Genomic DNA, 17229 nt, shown 5'->3' with positions numbered 1-17229 from the left:
AGTATACAAAAAAAATTGACAAAACTACATGGAAAAATAGACACATAGATAGTCATGGTAGGAGATTTTAATTCAATTCTCTCAGTAATCAATAGATCAAGCAAAAAAAAAACATTGAACATATATAATATTGAACAAGCAATTGGCAAATCCACATATAGAACACTGAACTTAATAGCTGGAGATATAGTTACAAAATTGAACACGTAATGGGCCATTAAAGAAGTGTCGAGAAATTTCAAAGGACTGAAACTATACACACTATATTCTCAGACCACAATTCCCTTCCTCCTGAGTGGAAGCCAGACTTAATGACTCATTTCTAAAAAACAGAAAAAAAAAAAAGCAAAAGTGATGGTGTGAGACTTTGAAGACTAGGTCACACAGGCGCAGCAGCTTCCTGTGTTCTCTTTTTCTGCATCGCTCTCTCTGGAGGAAGACAGCTGCCATGTTGTGAGGACACCTGAGAAGCCCTATGCAGCAGTACACATGGTAAAAAACGGAGGCCTCCAGCCAAGAGCCAAGCAAGTGAGCCTTCTTGGGAACAGATCCTTTAGGCGACTGCAGTCCTGGCCGACATCTTGACTGCAACCTCGTGAGAGACCCTGAACCAGAACCGCCCAGCTAAGCTGCTCCTGGATTCCTGACCTACAGAAACTGTGTGAGATGATATTTGTTTTAAGCTGCTAAATTTGGGGAACTTGTTGCATAGCAATCAATAACTAATATAATATGGGTGGAGTTCCTAGTCTACCTACAAGGGGACTCAGAAGAACATGATACAAACAAATTAGAGAATAAACCCACAGATAATAAGGTGCTATAGGAAACAAGACTGCATAATGAGGTGATAATTCTAAAGTATGAAGATCAAGCAGGAGAAGGAAGACATCAATTTTCTAAAAAGAAAGCAAAGTTGGAACTTAGTGTTTTATTCATTCAGACCACGAAAAATATTGAATACCAAATACATGCTATACGCTGAGCTAGGAAATTGAGCTACAAAGATGAATGTCTTAATTGAGCTACAAAGATGAATGTCTTAATTCCTGTCCTCAAAAAATTTACAGTTTTAATGAGAGAGTGAGACAAGTAAAAGAATTACAACATAGGTGATAAGTACTCTCTGATAGTACCCTATACTTTTTGGAGATTAGGGAAATTTTCCTAGATGAAGCAATATCTAAGCAGAAACATAAACTTTGAGATCGCATTAGCCAAGGAAAGAGGAAGAGGTGAGGCCAATGATCTAAGCCAAGGAAACAGCGAGTGAAAAGGCAGGAAGACGAGAAAGCACAGCACATTCCAGAGTTCAGGAAGTCTGGGGGTTTGGACGAGAGAGTCACGGTGGGGAGAGATAAGGTTAGAGAGGAAAGAAAGGCTGGATCCTGCTACATCAAGAGCAAGGGGGAGCCACCGAAGGGTTTTTAACAACCAGGTTTTGGCAGAATAAGCAGCACCATTTAAACGTATAGTGCTGTCTGTTCCTTGGTAATCATTACCAAGCCTTCAAAGATAATACTCCATCTACTTAATTCTAACAATTCATCCCCAAATAGGTACTATTAATGCCTTTGTAAGGAAGAGGCAACTGAGGCTCCAAGAGCTTTTGTGCCTCACACAAAGCGCCACACTAGTTGTAAGGGGCAGAGCTAGAGATTAAAACCAAAGAATAAGAGGGGAGTAAAGAAAGGGCTTAGAGGTAGGAAACCAGTTTGGTGGGATAGCACAAAAGACAGAATTACATTTTAAAAGCCAACTTCCACTGTCTATTATTGTAATAGACTTACTTTCTTTAAAAAGTGTGTTATCTTTCTATAGGGGTGTGAATGTATGAAATGTGTGTTAGACCCTCTGTAATTACAGAGAACTAAAAATAAGTGACAAGTTTCTGCTGCTTTCTTCACAATAACATGTGCCCTGTGACATTTATCAGCGTCCCTGATCTAAATTAATATAACGACAATGCACAAGTGATAAATACCACCCAGATGACATTTTGTGCCATTCATGTGTTTGATTCCACTGTAAGTGAGACCAGCAATGCTCCCCAGTGAGAAGGCACACCTGCTCAGCGGGCCCAGCCTGCCTCCAGACTGCTGCCCCCAAGGAGTGTCCTGTCTTAGCATGGAGATGAAACAAAAGCAGAAACATGCCTGCTGAGCTAAAGGACATTTTAAAAATTCTTAACTGAAAACAAACAAACCTCAGCTGAATTCCTGAGAGCACTATTGATCATTTTCTCCAGGCCTTTCATTTACATAATTTACTTAAGTATAAATTCTCAATTACTTAATAATTTCCACTGAGAGGCTTACAAAACAGCAATGCAAAATTCATTCATATCAATAACTATTGTAATAAGCAGCAGATTGTCTTGTCACCAAATCAAATGTCTGGGTGTACATTTGAAGGTTGTTTTATATATGTATAATACTGCTTTTCATCTTTCTCTAATATTTTAGTGGTAGGAGAGCAAGAAAATGAGTATCTATTATGGGAAATAGAAAAAGGCTGAAAGGATGAAAGAAAATAAAATAAAGGCAGGTACATTTTTCTAAATTTAATAGCTCTGTTAACATGTAAGCTAAAGAAGAATGCAAATAAAAAATGAGTTCATTTATAATGAAAAGATCTCTTGGATAATATCTAAACCCTATAATTGATTCCAGTCTCAGAATCACCAAAAAAAACAAAACAAAACAAAACAAAAGGGCAATCAGACCTCATGTGCCTCAAAATGTGCAATAGAAAGTACCTAGCACCACCTAAAAGTTAAAAACTTGAACATGGATCTGATCAAGCCTCTAGATCTACTTACCTATTTACAGGAAATACAGACGACAGAGGTACAAATTAAATGACACCACAGAGAAGCAATTAGTTAAATTCAGAGTACTGGACATTCTGCAGGAAAAAAATGACTTGTTTTCTCCCACAAACCAACAGTGCAAGAAGAGAAAAAGAGGAAGAGGTGAGATGATAGAGACTTAGAAGAAACTTAACAACCAAATACAATGTGTAGACCTTGTTTGCATCCTGACTCAAATGAACCAACTACAAAAAGACATCTTTGAGCAATCAGCAAATTTGAATATGGTAGAGGTAATACATACTATTAAGGAGTGGTGGTGAATTTTGTTAAGTGGGATAATGGTATTGTGGTTTTGTTTTCTAAAAACATCCCTATCATTTAGAGATGCACAGTAAAATGTGTGCTGGTAAAATAATAAGATATCTAGGCTTTACTTTTAAACTACTACAGATTTTTTTTAAAGAAGGCTAAAGAAATCAAGATGAGCAAATGTTGGTCAGTGTTGAAACTGGTTTATGAGATATGAGGCTTCATTATACTATTCTCTCTACATTTATGTGTGTTTGAAAAATTCCCATCATTAAAATTAGGGCAGGGGGAATGAACTCACTTAAGGATCAATTTTTGTAGCAGCTCATGGCCATATGGTAGTTTAATATCATTTAGGTCACTTATAAATTAAGTGACTTCGGAAATAAAGACTCTCGGAGTGAAACAAAACCTCAGAGATTATTTTTTCCCTTGAATTGCAGACAAGAGAGTTGATACCAAAAGAGTGAGTGACCCAAGATGCACAGCCAGCCTGGGGACTACCGGGAATAAAATCTGGATTCTCAATCTAGCCTTCTTCTCCATTATGTGGCAGACCAATTACTTAATTCTCCTGGAACTCAGGGTCTTTATCCCTAAAATGAGAGCAACACTACCTACTCTCCCTAATTCATTCAGAATTACCCTGGGGAGGTGAGAGATTTAGCAAGACTCTTCGCAACTGTAAGTTATTATTTTTAAATAATAAATACTCTTCAGTTTACCCAGTATAGAATGGCCAAACTCAGAGTTCACAGGAGAAGGGATTTGGGGTGGGGGAGTAATAAAGAACAACAGAGCAACAGAACCATTTTAATGCTGCCAAGACAAATTTACCATAACCTCCCCCTGAATGAAGCAAGATGACTAGAAGTAGAGCAACAAAAGCTTCAAATTCAACCTGGGAAAGAAGACACTTTACCTGAGAGGAGCTTCAGAGGGGGCTCCCACGTGACAGGCGTCGCCCTCAGGGAGACTCCCTTGTTCCTCTCTGGCAAATCCTTTGCCCAAAAGCCATATGGCTCCTCGCAGGGGGCCCAGGCACAATAGTGTGCCTGCCAACCATGAGGTGTGACTTCTCTAATTAGCAAAGTCTGTTTAAGTGTCTGGCCACCAGCTGACAGACGCCAGTGACAGTGGGGAAGAGGAACCTGAGGGGGTGCAAGGGGGAGGAGGAACGTGCGAAGTCTGAGAGGCAGAATTCTCCCATTATACTGATTCATCTTTTTCCCTCCCCCAGCTTTGGAGTTGAGGATGTCAGTAACATAATTGGCTGTTTGGGTAAAGACATTACAGTAAGAGAAATCAGATGCCCACTCAGGGACATCTGCTCTGCAGAACGCCTACAAAAATAACTTTGGGACAGTGAGGAAACAGCTGGGACTGGTGAGTCCCAGAGGAAGGGAAGAGGAAGAAAGACGGTGGAGCATTAGATACCTGCCCGACCACATCTACCACTCCGTGCTGGCAAGTGATGGACCGATAGCAAGCAGGCTGAGCCATGTTTCCAGGGGCACGAGAGGAAGCCTATCTATCTTTAAGATTTGTGCCATGATTCCAAACACTTGCAAGAGAGAAATCCTCCATTGGATGCAAAGAGCCCAAGTGTGGGAGTCTAACAGCTTTGCTTGTTTCATTCATTTTGTCATTCAACCAACATTTGTTTAGCATCTACTCCATACCAGGTGCCAGTTTAAGTGCTGGGGATCCAAAGATAACGTGAGCACTGGGAGATGCAAAGAGTTTATAGGCTATTGGCAGAAACAGAAAAGAAGAGACTTTTTACAGTACAGCTAAACCCTGGTTTCTATGGAAGCATCTAACTCAGACATTAGTATTTGAAACTAAGCTCCCCATTGACTTGCTGGGTGACCTTGTTTCAGTATCTAATCATCCTGAGATTTTGTTTCCTTACCTGTAAAACAGGAATAAGGCTGCTTTTCTATTTTATAGGAGGCTCAAGGGAGACTATCTCTGAGAGTTTTGTAGACACCCCATGTGTAAGGCACTTTGCTACGTGTTTTACACACAGAAACACATCTCATTTAAGTCCCAAACCATCCACTAAGTTGATTTTATTATCCTCATTGTACAGATGAGGAAACTGAAATCCAGAAAAGTTAAGTGACTTGCTTAAGATCCTTAAGCCAGCAAGTGGACATGCCTTGGTCAAATCCAAGCCTACCTGACACTGAGGCCCTTGCTTTTAAGCCCCAGACTGCACCATCTCAGGTATTGGTGTCAAAGGACAAAACTGTGACTCTAAGAAGCCAGCAGAGCAATGTACATCACCATGAGGTGGCAGGGCTGGAGAGGATCATCGAGATCATTTGCTCTCCCTCTCCGCCTCCAACTTATTTGCTGTAGGAGGAAAACGAGTTCTGGGAAAGGTCAATTTTTCATTTTCCAGTAATCTCGTGATCTTCCCACCATACAGCAGAACCCGGGCTGCAGGTCTCTAAGCAGAGCCTCAGGAAAACAGATTTACAAGTGGTGACTTCATAAGGACTAGAGCAGTGAAGGATCAAGAGCTGACCATTTCCCAACCTTTCTTTCTTGACTCATGTCTTCTTCTAATGTCCAGCCTTCCACCTGGCTTTTGGGAAAAAGCATACCAAGACGTTCACAAATTTTGGCAGGAATCAGAATCACTTGGAGGGCTTGTTAAACTCCAGAGTGCTGGGCTCCGCCCTGAGTTTCCAATTTAGGAGCTTTGGGAAGGGGCGATGCAAGAATTTGAATATTTATCAAATTCTCCACTGATGCTAACACTACTAAAGGGGACCACACTTTAAGAACCACTGGTGTATAGCATTGACCATGAGGATGGCTAAAGGACTATATATTTAATACAATATTTAGTCAAAAACCATTAGTTGCTCCCTAATATCTACTCTTCCTACCTGCAAGAATAAAACCTCGATTATTTAGCTGAGCATATAGCCAACGGAAAAAGAGACAATATTTTCTAGCCTGCTTGCAGTTGGGTGGTCACTTGTAGACCATGAGATTTAGTTACAGCTGATGGGACATGAGCAGTAGTGATGCATGTGGCTTCTAGGCTGTGCTTTTAAAGAGATACAGCAGACACTTCAACTTCCTCCTCCATGCTGGCTAGAATACAGACATGGAGGGAAGTCACATTGGACAACTCAGAAGGAACAGGGGTTACTGATGATAGTGTTTATAATCATCTTGGACTTTTATATGAATGAAAAATAAACTCCTATCTTTATTTAAGCCCCTGTTATTTTGGGTCTCTGTCACTTGCAGCCAAACCTATGTCCTGACAGATACAGACATACCAACAAATCTTAGCATGCCAGAAAATAAGGTAGATAAGTAGATCACCAGAGTGACTAAACAGATAGATAATTGAAGGAGATTATTATTCAATAGTCAGAGCCCAATATGTAACAAACACTTCATCTGGAGAGTTAGATAGTTACACAGACACATTACCAATCAACTCCAGTTGGTTTGGCCAAGTTTTAACTTTGCCAAAAGTCATTTAGCTGTTTCTAAAGATTTCATTTCCATTTACAATTATAGAAAATGGTCCCAGTCATTTTATTGCCCTGCCCTGCATTATACCTATAATCTTCCTAACTTGGATAGTTATCTGATACACAATTATGTTTCTAGAAAACTAGAATCTCAGCAGATGTTTTAAAATAAAAGTTAAATGGATATAATTTGTGTTTATTTTTGTCTTATTGAAACAAATAGTATAGAATTGCCAGTGTCTGTTTCACAGGGATGGTTTGAGCCAAGTAGATATAGTTTCCCTTTAAATACTGTCTTTGAAGAAAGCATATGGGGATGACACTAAAACTGTCCAAGGAAGGAAAGAAAGGGAAAAGGTCAAGTCTCACCATGGCCAGGTTCTGTTCACGCAGATTCACTTTCACCCATACGTTACTTTCCAAAACTGCAACCCCTGTATCGATGTTTGAAAAAAATCAAATCAAGTCAGAAGAAATAGAAAAAAATGAGAGCATCTCAATGTTGATGAATAACAAACAAACAAACAAACAAACAAACAAAAACCTTATACATTTCTGTAGCATTTCGGAGTTTGCAGAGCATTTCACAGCACATTATTGTATCCTCAGATTTAAAAAGTCAGAATTTCTTTTCCTTTTTAAATGAATTTTCAATAGTGATCACTCACAAATACATTGCTGGCCAATAGTGTTACATAGAAGTTTTAGAGCAATACACTTATTCATAAGATTGGTTGCCAGGTACCTCTCAATAATATATGGCCCATCTTCGGTTGTTCCAAATTAAAGATGTCAGTTAACTGGATTTGGACTGAAAACTTCGGATAAGCTCTTTTCTGACACTTCTGCCTCTTCTTAGAACCTAGAACAGTGCTTGACATATAAATGTTGGGAAAGGAAGACAAAGAGGGAGGGAAGGAGGGAGAATGAGGAAGAGAGGAAGAATAAATGAATAGAACATACATAGAAGCAAAAAGGAATTGAGATGAACAACTTGGAATTCTAAACATCCCACAATGCAGTGTACTTTATGAGGGATTACAGAGCTGGTTGAAAAGAATCCCACCTTTCCTTTGTAAGTAAGTCTTTGGCAAAGCTGTAAGGTGATTACAGGTGACCACGTACATGGCTGGCATCCAGTTACATGGAGCAAATGTGTATTTACAAAAGCCATTGGCAATACTTATGGTAAGACAGAACATCTACGCTAATTAGAAATCATGAGCACTACAAAGGAAGATATATTCAAAGAATACACTAAGCAGTTTCAAAATAATCTTCAAATTTTAATAAGGGTGTCTCTTGTAACATCCACTGTGATTTCATCAGATTCTAACTGTAACTTTCAAATTAGACTGTGACCATGGACCTCCCATGTCTGATGCCATCAATAGCAGATAATTTCACTGCTCTGTAAATGTTTACCTAGCAAACTAAAAAAGTGTTTTTACAACTTTGGAAATTATGGTGACTAGATGCCCTCACAGAATATTAATCATTCTTACTGAATATATAAATCCATTTCTATTAAGATTTAGAGAAAATAAATTAATGAAGGAAGAGACATAATAGGGAGTTAAGGGAAAGGAAGGTGAGTTGGAGTCAGTCTCACTGGGAAGATGACCAAGCCCTCCCCCAATGCATTTCTTGTGACAGTCAGAGATGAATAGGGAGAGTTGTGGAGGCCCCTTTAAGGAGTTTATGTAATGATATTAGTGTTGAGAAAGTAAGTTCTGTAAGAAAACACTGCTGAAAGTTATTTGAAGAAGGAAACAGTCCATCATGAGGATTTTTTTAAATAAAGAAATTAAATGTTGTTAGAAGATACCACTCTTCTCATGTGTTCCTTGATAGATAAGCAACACGCACAGCAAAGCTCATCTTATTCTAAGACGATTGAAAGCAAGAGGGCTAATTATAGGATGTCTTAAAAAAATAATACTCAAGCAATTTTTTTATTTGTCAACTTGATTATAAGCCATGAAATGTGATTAAAACACTTATTGTACTATAATTTCTTTGTAATTTGGTATTTTTGGAGTCATCTAAGGTACTCTCAGAATTTAAATGCAAAATTAAAAAATACTTGTACAACAAACCTAGTACATATTAGTAGCTAGTAATTATCAACAAAAAATTAAGCAGATTTTGATTCTCATCAGGTGATAGGTAGTTAATTATCTCAGAGTGGGAAAGCTTTAGAAGTGTGGAGCTTTTAACCAGGCTTTTAAATAAGTTGGTAACTAACAGCCGCAGGAATCCCTCATCTGGCTGACCTCACGGATATTTATGAGCTGAGCAAAAAGATGCAGTTCTGAATGGGGGTCTGGTGCTGATAGGCTCTTCTAAATGCTGAATGAATGAATGAATGAATGGGTGGATGATCAACCGGATATGGCTCAGAGATCATTGACCAGGGAGTACAAGGATTTTTGAAGCTTCCTATTTGGTTGGTGATGGGTATTTCTAAACTTATTTGCAAGCTTGATTTTAATGACTAAATTTTGAAGTGACTCTTTCAAAGCTGATCCTTAAAATAGCCCCTAACCAGCTACTCCTACCCCAAATATCACAGGCTGTGAACCCAATGCATATATATCACAGATGGACTTTTTTCTCCGACCACCTTCCTCACTGAGTCAGGCAGTTGTTTCAACATAAAAGCATAAGGGAGGAATTTACAGGGTTGTTCATCTAGATTGGTGAAAGGCTGGTTATTTTACTGGTTCAATTCCCTGAGAAGATATCATAGTTCAGGACTCTTCTGCCTTCTCCTGGCATCTGACATCCCCAGACCATCCAGGAGTGGCCAGATGGAACCACTGGACTCTGGGACAGGAACAACTGTGAATAAAAGGACAGACAGATGGGGGAGAGAGGGTTTCTTTAGCTGTCCTGAGACCACCTGGTAGATTCATAGTAAGTTGAAGTGTATGGGCTTAAAACTAAGGAAATGGTCACTTTATACACTTTTAGATTCTCTCTGGGGCTGTTTATCCTCTCCTTTCCATGATAAAGGTTGAACTCCAGGATTACATTCAGTTGTCAAAAATATACAAACATTCACCCATTTTTGGTTAATTTATTTTTAAAAATCAAAATTCATTGTTTTCTGAAATAAATGTTGAAGATACTGTACTGGGAAAACAAAAATGTAATACCAGTAATGCTTTACACCTGGAGAGAATTGTACCATTTACAAAGATTTCATAATTGCATTTAATCCCATCAATCAAGCTATGAATTATCCACTCCTTGACCCACACATAGATGAGAGGACTGAAGCCCAGAGAGGTTCAGTGACTTTCCTAACCGAGATCACTCAGCCAGCAAGCAGTGGCATCCCTAACTCTGGAAATCCAGGCCTTCTCCTCTACATCATGATTAATTGCTCTGAGCTGTGCATAAATATTGATCTGTTTGTTTGTGTGGCTGATTTTTTTAAACATTTAAAAGTGCACCCACAAAAATCAAATTTGTATGGTTTTCCTGCTTTTTCAGGAAGGAAAGTGCCGGAAAATCATCTTGGACACATTAAGAGTAGCTTTCCTTCTGAGAAGTGGGAGGGATTTTCAGGAATGACTGAAGGTAGCTTTACAGCGACAGTCAGGGCCAGAGCAAGTGGCTCCATTGTCCAGAGAAAGAACATAGGGGACAGCAGCCTGACCCTTGAATGATCACAAAAAAAAAAAAAAAAAAAGACGCTCTGAGCCCTGACTGGTCAGCCAATGGATGAAATCTGACAGTGATCACAGGCAGCATTCTGCCGGATAGGAGTTTGGGCATAGGAGGTGAGAGGAGAATGACATGAGGAGGACATGGAAAGAAGGATGCTGCTTCCTCCACGTTCAAGGCCAGCTTTTGCTCAGCACCTGCATCCTTCCCCAAACAGAAAATGTACCCCAGTACCAGAGTAGGGGCTGTGCCAGCCTCTGTGCACTCAGGTCATCTTCACACGGCCAGCCCTCAGTGGGCAGAGAGCTTGGTCAGGCCAGGGCACCCATCAGCCCTCGCCAGCCCTTAGAGAGGAGGGCAGTGAAGCCAGGCATGGGGGGCCCAAGTATCCACACCAGCCTCAAACTGAGTGGGAAAGTGGAGGGCATCCCAGTTTAAAAGGATATTGCCAAATATTAGATTTCAGTCATGACTAAGCAAGTTCAGAGCATAAAACACTGACATAAAGATGGCCCCCATCTTACGATGACCCAACTTAAGGATTTTTTAACTTTATGATGTTGCGAAAGGTATACGCATTCAATGGAAATCATACTTTGAACTTAGAATTTTGGCCTTTTCTTGGACTAGCGATATGTGGTATAATACTCTCTTGTGATGCTGGGCATTAAAAAAAAGGCTCTGTGTTAGATGATTTTGTCCAACTATAGACTAATGTAAGTGTTCGGAGAATACTTAAGGTAGGCCAGGCTAAGCTAGGATGTTCAGTAGATTAGTGGTATTAAATCCTTTTCAACTTACAATAGATTCATCAGGATGTGACCCTATCATAAGTCAAGTCCCTGAAGAATTTAGCCCTTAAAAAGATATTTTTTCACAGAAGCTTGTGTGACCAGCCAATTTGGGGAAAGAGAGGTGTTAAAGGCAAGCCTGTCTTTCATGAGGACAGCTAACAGAAAGTGCTCACAATCACTTATGACACATCATTGAAGACCAACTCTGAAGTGTTTACAGTTTTTAATTATCATGCCATTCTTTTATTAAAATTAAATTATTTTTATATGTTCCAATAATTTATTAAACTATCTCTTTCTTATATTCTCTCTTTTGTCCATTTTAATCAGGGAGCTGAGTTTAATGACATCTTGCTTTGGGTACCATGACTTCACAGAAAGCAGAAGCAGCCTGGTATCCAAGACTGTCTTTCTCAATGTTCCAGTCTATGAAAGAAAGCAAAGGCCTTGAACTTGATCAATAACTCTGAAAGCATGGATTTTCAGGAGTACGTTCTTTTTTGTTTTAGTATTACGTATACATTATAATATGGATTAGAAATATAAATGCGGAAATATCTAGCACATAAACTCTGTGATTTCCCAGATATTATTGCTTAGAAGGGGGCACCGCCAGGTGTCAGTAATGCAAATGGTGAGAACACTTGCATTACAGGATAGGGCATGTCCGTAATGGGCACAAGATTCATCTTTGGCCATGATTGCTCAGAAGCACAGTTAAAGGAGGCTGTTCATTGATGACTTAGTCTTATTTTCTGAATTCCTAGCCACATGATTGTATTCTGTCAGCAATATTTCAAGCTACCACCTACAAGAGTTGACACTCAATTAGTGGAAAAAGTCTGGATCAATGAACATAATTATAACAAGAGAAGATTAATCATTTATCTTTGCTCTGTCCAACTAAATACACACTTGACTTGAATTTCTTGGTGCCGATTAGGCAGCGGCAGGTACTAGACCCTGGAGAGGGACAAGTCTCAGTCCAAAGCTAGCTTTGCCACTGACAAGCTCTGTGACCTCTGACAAGTTGCTTAATTGCTTTAAGCCTCAGTTTCTTCATCTGTAAAACATGAGAAATACTACTGAATACCTCATGAGGTCCTTGTGAAGATTAGCTCTTACATCTATGCCTAATACATAGTAAGAACTTTGTGCTTGTTAGCTTTTAAATAACTTTTTATAATGTTTTCATTGATGTAGAACCTCATTTAGTCTTACATTTAGCAGCATCAAATTACCAGTTAATCATAAATGGCCTCATTGTTTTCGCTGAGGAAACGATTTAAATATATATATTTTTATAAATAGGTTCATTATCATTTTTATAAATAAATTCACTATTCATTCACTGTTAACTTTTATGTTTTAATAACATTCTTTAGTTTTCATTAACTTATTTTTACAGTAATGCTCTGTCTTTAGCAAGTAATGCTGGTTTTCATTCGTGAAAATTATATAAACATTCATTTAAATGAAATTATTTTAGTTAAAAAAATGATAAGTCCATGGAGAGAAGATTATTGGGTAAATAATTATACAGGAGAAATGCCACTAAGTCTGAAATCATGGAGCTGCTATGAAGACAAATGTCGGAAACTCAAACTGGGTGCTTCCTAAGTCTACTGTCTCTTTTGTCTGTGTTACATGCCATTGAGTCTGTTCCAATGCCTGGCGACCCTATAAATAAGCGATGTCCACAATATCCTATCCTCAACAAGCCTATTCAGCTGCTGTAGACTCATGCTTATGGCTTCTTTTTTGGAGTCAATCCATCTCATATTTGGTCTTCCTCTTTTCCCTTCTGATATCCTATTACTTCACAGTCTGCTTATTGCCCTTTTCCTCCCAGCTTTCCTGAGGTATAATTAACAAATAAAAATTGTATGTATTTTGACTGTACACATAATTTTTTGTTGTACAACATGATGATTTAATATATGTATACATCGTGAAATGATTACCACAGTCAAGTTAATTAACACATCCATCAGCTCACATCGTTACCATTTTTTTGGTGTGTGTGGTGAAATCACTTAAGATCTACTCTGTTAACAAATTTCAAGTATACAATGCAGTATTATAAACTATAATCACCATGCTGTACATTAAATCCCCAGAATTTATTCATCTTATACCAGGAAGTTTGTACCCTTTGATCAACACCTCCCCATTTCCCCCACTTCACAGATCCTGATGATTACCATTCTACCCTCTGGTTGTATCAGATTGACTTTTGCAGATTTCACATATAAGTGAAATCATACAGTATTTTTCTTTTAATGTCTAGATTATTTCACTTAGCATAATTCCCTCAAGGTCCACCCATGTTGTCGCAAATGACAGAATTTCCTTCTTTTTTCTAGCTGAATAATATTCCTAGATAGATAGATGATAGATAGATAGATAGATGATAGATAGATAGATAGATAGATAGATAGATAGATAGATAGACAGATAGATAGACACACAGATATATATATATATGTGATATATATATATATATCACATATTCTTTATCCATTCATCCACTGATGACACTTAGAGTGTTTCCACGTCTTGATTACTTTGAGCAATGCTCCAATGAAATGGGAATATAGTTATCTATTTAAGATTCTTATTTAATTTCTTTTGGAGATATATCCAGAAGTGAAATGCTTGATTATATGGTAGTTTCATTTTTAATTTTTTTAAATCTCCATACTGTTTCCCATCATGGCTGTATAATTTATTTTCTCACCAACAGTGTATGAGTGTCTTTTTCTTCACATCCTTACCGACATTTATTATCTCTTGTCTTTTTGATAATAGTCATCCTAACAAGAGTGAGATGATATTTCATTGTGGTTTTGATTTGCATTTCCCTGATAATTAGTAATGTTGAGCATCTTTTCATATACGTGTTAGCCATGTGTATGTTTTCTTTGGTCTTTTATGTCTTTTGCACACTTTTTAGTCAAGTTATTTGTTCTTTTTGCTATTATGAGTTCCTTAAATATTTTGGTTATTAATCTCTTATTAGATATATGGTTTGCAAATGTTTTCTTCCATTCTATAGATTTCATTCTCATTTTGTTGATGGTTTTCTTTGCTGTACAGTAGCTTTTTAGTCCACTGTAGTACCACTTGTTAATTTTTGCTTTTGTTTCCTGTACTTTTCGTGTCATACCCAAAAATCATTGCCAAGACCAGTGTCAAGGAGATTTGTCCCTATGTTTTCTTCTAGGAGCTTTATGGTTTCAGATCTAACACTTAAGCTTTAATTTATTTCGCGTTAATTTTTGTATATGATATAAGATAGGGGTCCTTTTTCATTCTTTTGCATGTGGCTGTCCAAATTTCCCAACACCATTTATTCAAGAGAATATCCTTTCCCCATTGTGTATTCTTGGCACCCTTGTGAAAGATAGTTGACATATTGCCCTTTTCGAAAGATTTTTGTTAGTGTTTTACAGTATTTAATGACCTGTATTTGTGAAATGGAAAAACTTAAAAGAAAAAGAACTATTATTTCATTAACCTATAAAGCATCAGCTCTCAAACTTTAGCATGCATGTAAATTACCTGAAGATCTTAAGATGAATATTCTAATTCAGTAGATCTGCAGTGGAGCACAAGGTATTGCAATTCTAACAAGCTCCCAGGTGATGCCGATGCTGTTGGTCTAAGGATCATACTTTTAGTAGAGCAAATGCTAGAAATATATATGTAGAGAGAGAGGAGCTATGTGATGTGCCAAGATAACTGTTATACAGTTAAAACAGATATGTCCTTGACTTTAAGATTAATCACAGTCCCTTTATATTGAAAGTAGCGAAGTCCATTTTCTCAGTAAGACAGGGCAAAGAAATATGTTTTTCAAATCTTAGAGGTATTTGTAAATATTTCTGTATCCCTGGAAATTCTAGGATATTCCACTGAAAAATTCAGAACTAATAAGATAACTCACTTACATAGCCATTGATAAGAAAAAATAGATTTCCTATAACACAGTAAGAAATAGTTAGAAAACATAACTGTATATATGTATAGGGTGAAGAAGAGGAGTTTCATTCATAATAGCAAACAATACAACGTACCTAAGGCTTTGCTTAGCCAAAAATATGTAGGAACTCTAAGAATAAAATAAAATTAGGACTGAACTAAGGTATATCTACATGCAAAAGAATGAGATTGGACCCTTGCCTTATACCATATACAAAAATTAACTCAAAATATATCAAAAACCTAAACTTAAGACCTTAAACTATAAAACTGTTATAAGAAAACATAGAGGGAAACCTTCATGATGTCGGAGTTGGCAGTAATTTCTTGGATATGACACCAAAACAAAACAAAACAAAATAGACAAATTGGATTTCATTAAAATTTAAAACTTTTGTGCATCAAAGAACACTAACAACAGTGAAAAGGCAACCCATGGAATGAGGAAGTAGTTACAAATTCTAGTTTTGATAAGGAGTTAATATTCAGAATAAATAAAGAACTCTTATAACTCTATAGCAACAACAACAAAAAATCAAACAACCTGATTTAAAAATGGGCAAAGAACTTGAATAGACATTTCCCCAAAGAAGATATACAAATTGCCAATTAGCACATAAAAAGATACTCAACTTCATTAATCATTAGGGAAATGCAAATCAAAATCATAGTGAAATGCCACCTCACATCCATTAGGATTGGTACCATTTAAAGAAGAAGAAAGAAGAAGAAGAAGAAGAAGAAGAAGAAGAAGAAGAAGAAGAAGAAGAAGAAGAAGAAGAAGAAGAAGAAGAAGAAGAAGAAGAAGAAGAAGAAGAAGAAGAAGAAGAAGAAGAAGAAGAAGAAGAAGAAGAAGAAGAAGAAGAAGAAGAAAAGAAGTATTGGAAAGGATGTGGAGAAATTGGAGCTCTTGTATAATCTTGGTGGGAACATAAATGGTATGGCTGCTAATGAAAAACAATAGGGCAATTCCTTAAAAAGTTAAAAATAGAATTATTATATGATCCAGCAATTTTACTTCTGGATATATATCCAAATGAATTGAAAGCAGGAATTCAAATAGATATTTGTATGTCTGTGTTCATAGCAGCATTATTCACAATATCCAAAAGTTGGAATCCACCCAAGTGTCCATTAAGGGATGAATGGATAAACAAAATGTATATACAGACAATGGAATATTATTTAGCCTTAAAAGGGAAAGAATTTCTGACACATGCCACTACATAGACTCATCATGAGGACATTATGCTAAGTGAGATAAGCCACTCACAAAAAGACAAATACCATATGATTACACGTATATGAGGTACCTAGACTAGTAAAATCCATTGAGACAGAAAGTAGAAAGGTGGTTTCCAGGGGCTCAAGGAAGGGTAGAATGGAGGAGAATAGGAAGTTATTATTTAGAGGGTACAGAGTGTTAGTTTTGCAAGATGAAAGAATTCTAGAAATGGATGGTGGTGGTGGTTGCACAACAATGTGAATGTACTAAATGCCACTAAACTTAAAAATGATTAAGACGGCCGATTTTATGTTAAGTGAACTTTACCACAATTTAAAAATTTTAGCTAAGGAATATAGGCAAAGATTTGAATAAATGGACAGATATTAAGACTTTTTGGATGAGAAGATTGATCATAAAAAGATGCCAATTTTCCCCCAGATTGCTCTATAAATTTTAATCAAAATCTCATTAGAATTGTGTGTGTGTGTGCAGACAAGAGAAACTTGACAAACTGATTCTGAAATACATAAAAAATAATCAGTATTGTCTACGGCCATGCTATCCTGAACGAGCCCAATCCAGTCTGATCTCGGAAGCTAAGCAGAGCCAGGCCTGGTTAGTACTTGAATGGGAGACCACCTAGGAAAACCAGGTGCTGTGTAGGTGTAAAAAATAAAAATAAAAAAAATAAGAGATTGTAAGTTGACAAGGTCCTTGCAATCTGTGAGGTCAACTAAGGGTTGCCTTGCCTAAATAAATAAATAAATAATAAAATGATAATCAATAATATTTATTAAAAGAAAACTAATGAAAGACATGTCCAACTAGAAATAAAAATATTCTGTAAAATAAAAGACTGATTAACTGGACTATAGAAATTTTGTAAGTTTCTTTGTTAAAAAATAAGCATACATAAAA

The 17229-nt window shown here is 37.2% G+C and overlaps 1 long non-coding RNA gene and 1 pseudogene across 1 annotated transcript; both read left to right on the top strand.

The window, feature by feature from the left end:
* Nucleotides 1-437: 437 nt before the first annotated feature.
* Nucleotides 438-6779, top strand: LOC120608662 (uncharacterized). The gene is made up of 4 exons (XR_005654455.1): nt 438-661; nt 2950-3105; nt 3568-3808; nt 4365-6779. It is a non-coding gene; the product is annotated as an uncharacterized LOC120608662 (long non-coding RNA).
* Nucleotides 6780-16856: 10077 nt separating this feature from the next.
* On the top strand, nt 16857-16975 carry LOC120610356 (uncharacterized; annotated as a pseudogene).
* Nucleotides 16976-17229: the final 254 nt, after the last annotated feature.

Source organism: Pteropus medius, unplaced genomic scaffold (assembly GCF_902729225.1).
Source record: "Pteropus medius unplaced genomic scaffold, Ma_sr-lr_union100, whole genome shotgun sequence".
Classification (NCBI taxonomy): Eukaryota; Metazoa; Chordata; class Mammalia; order Chiroptera; family Pteropodidae; genus Pteropus; species Pteropus medius.
Note: the sequence above shows the minus strand (reverse complement) of the source record. Positions and strands in the feature narration are given on the sequence as shown.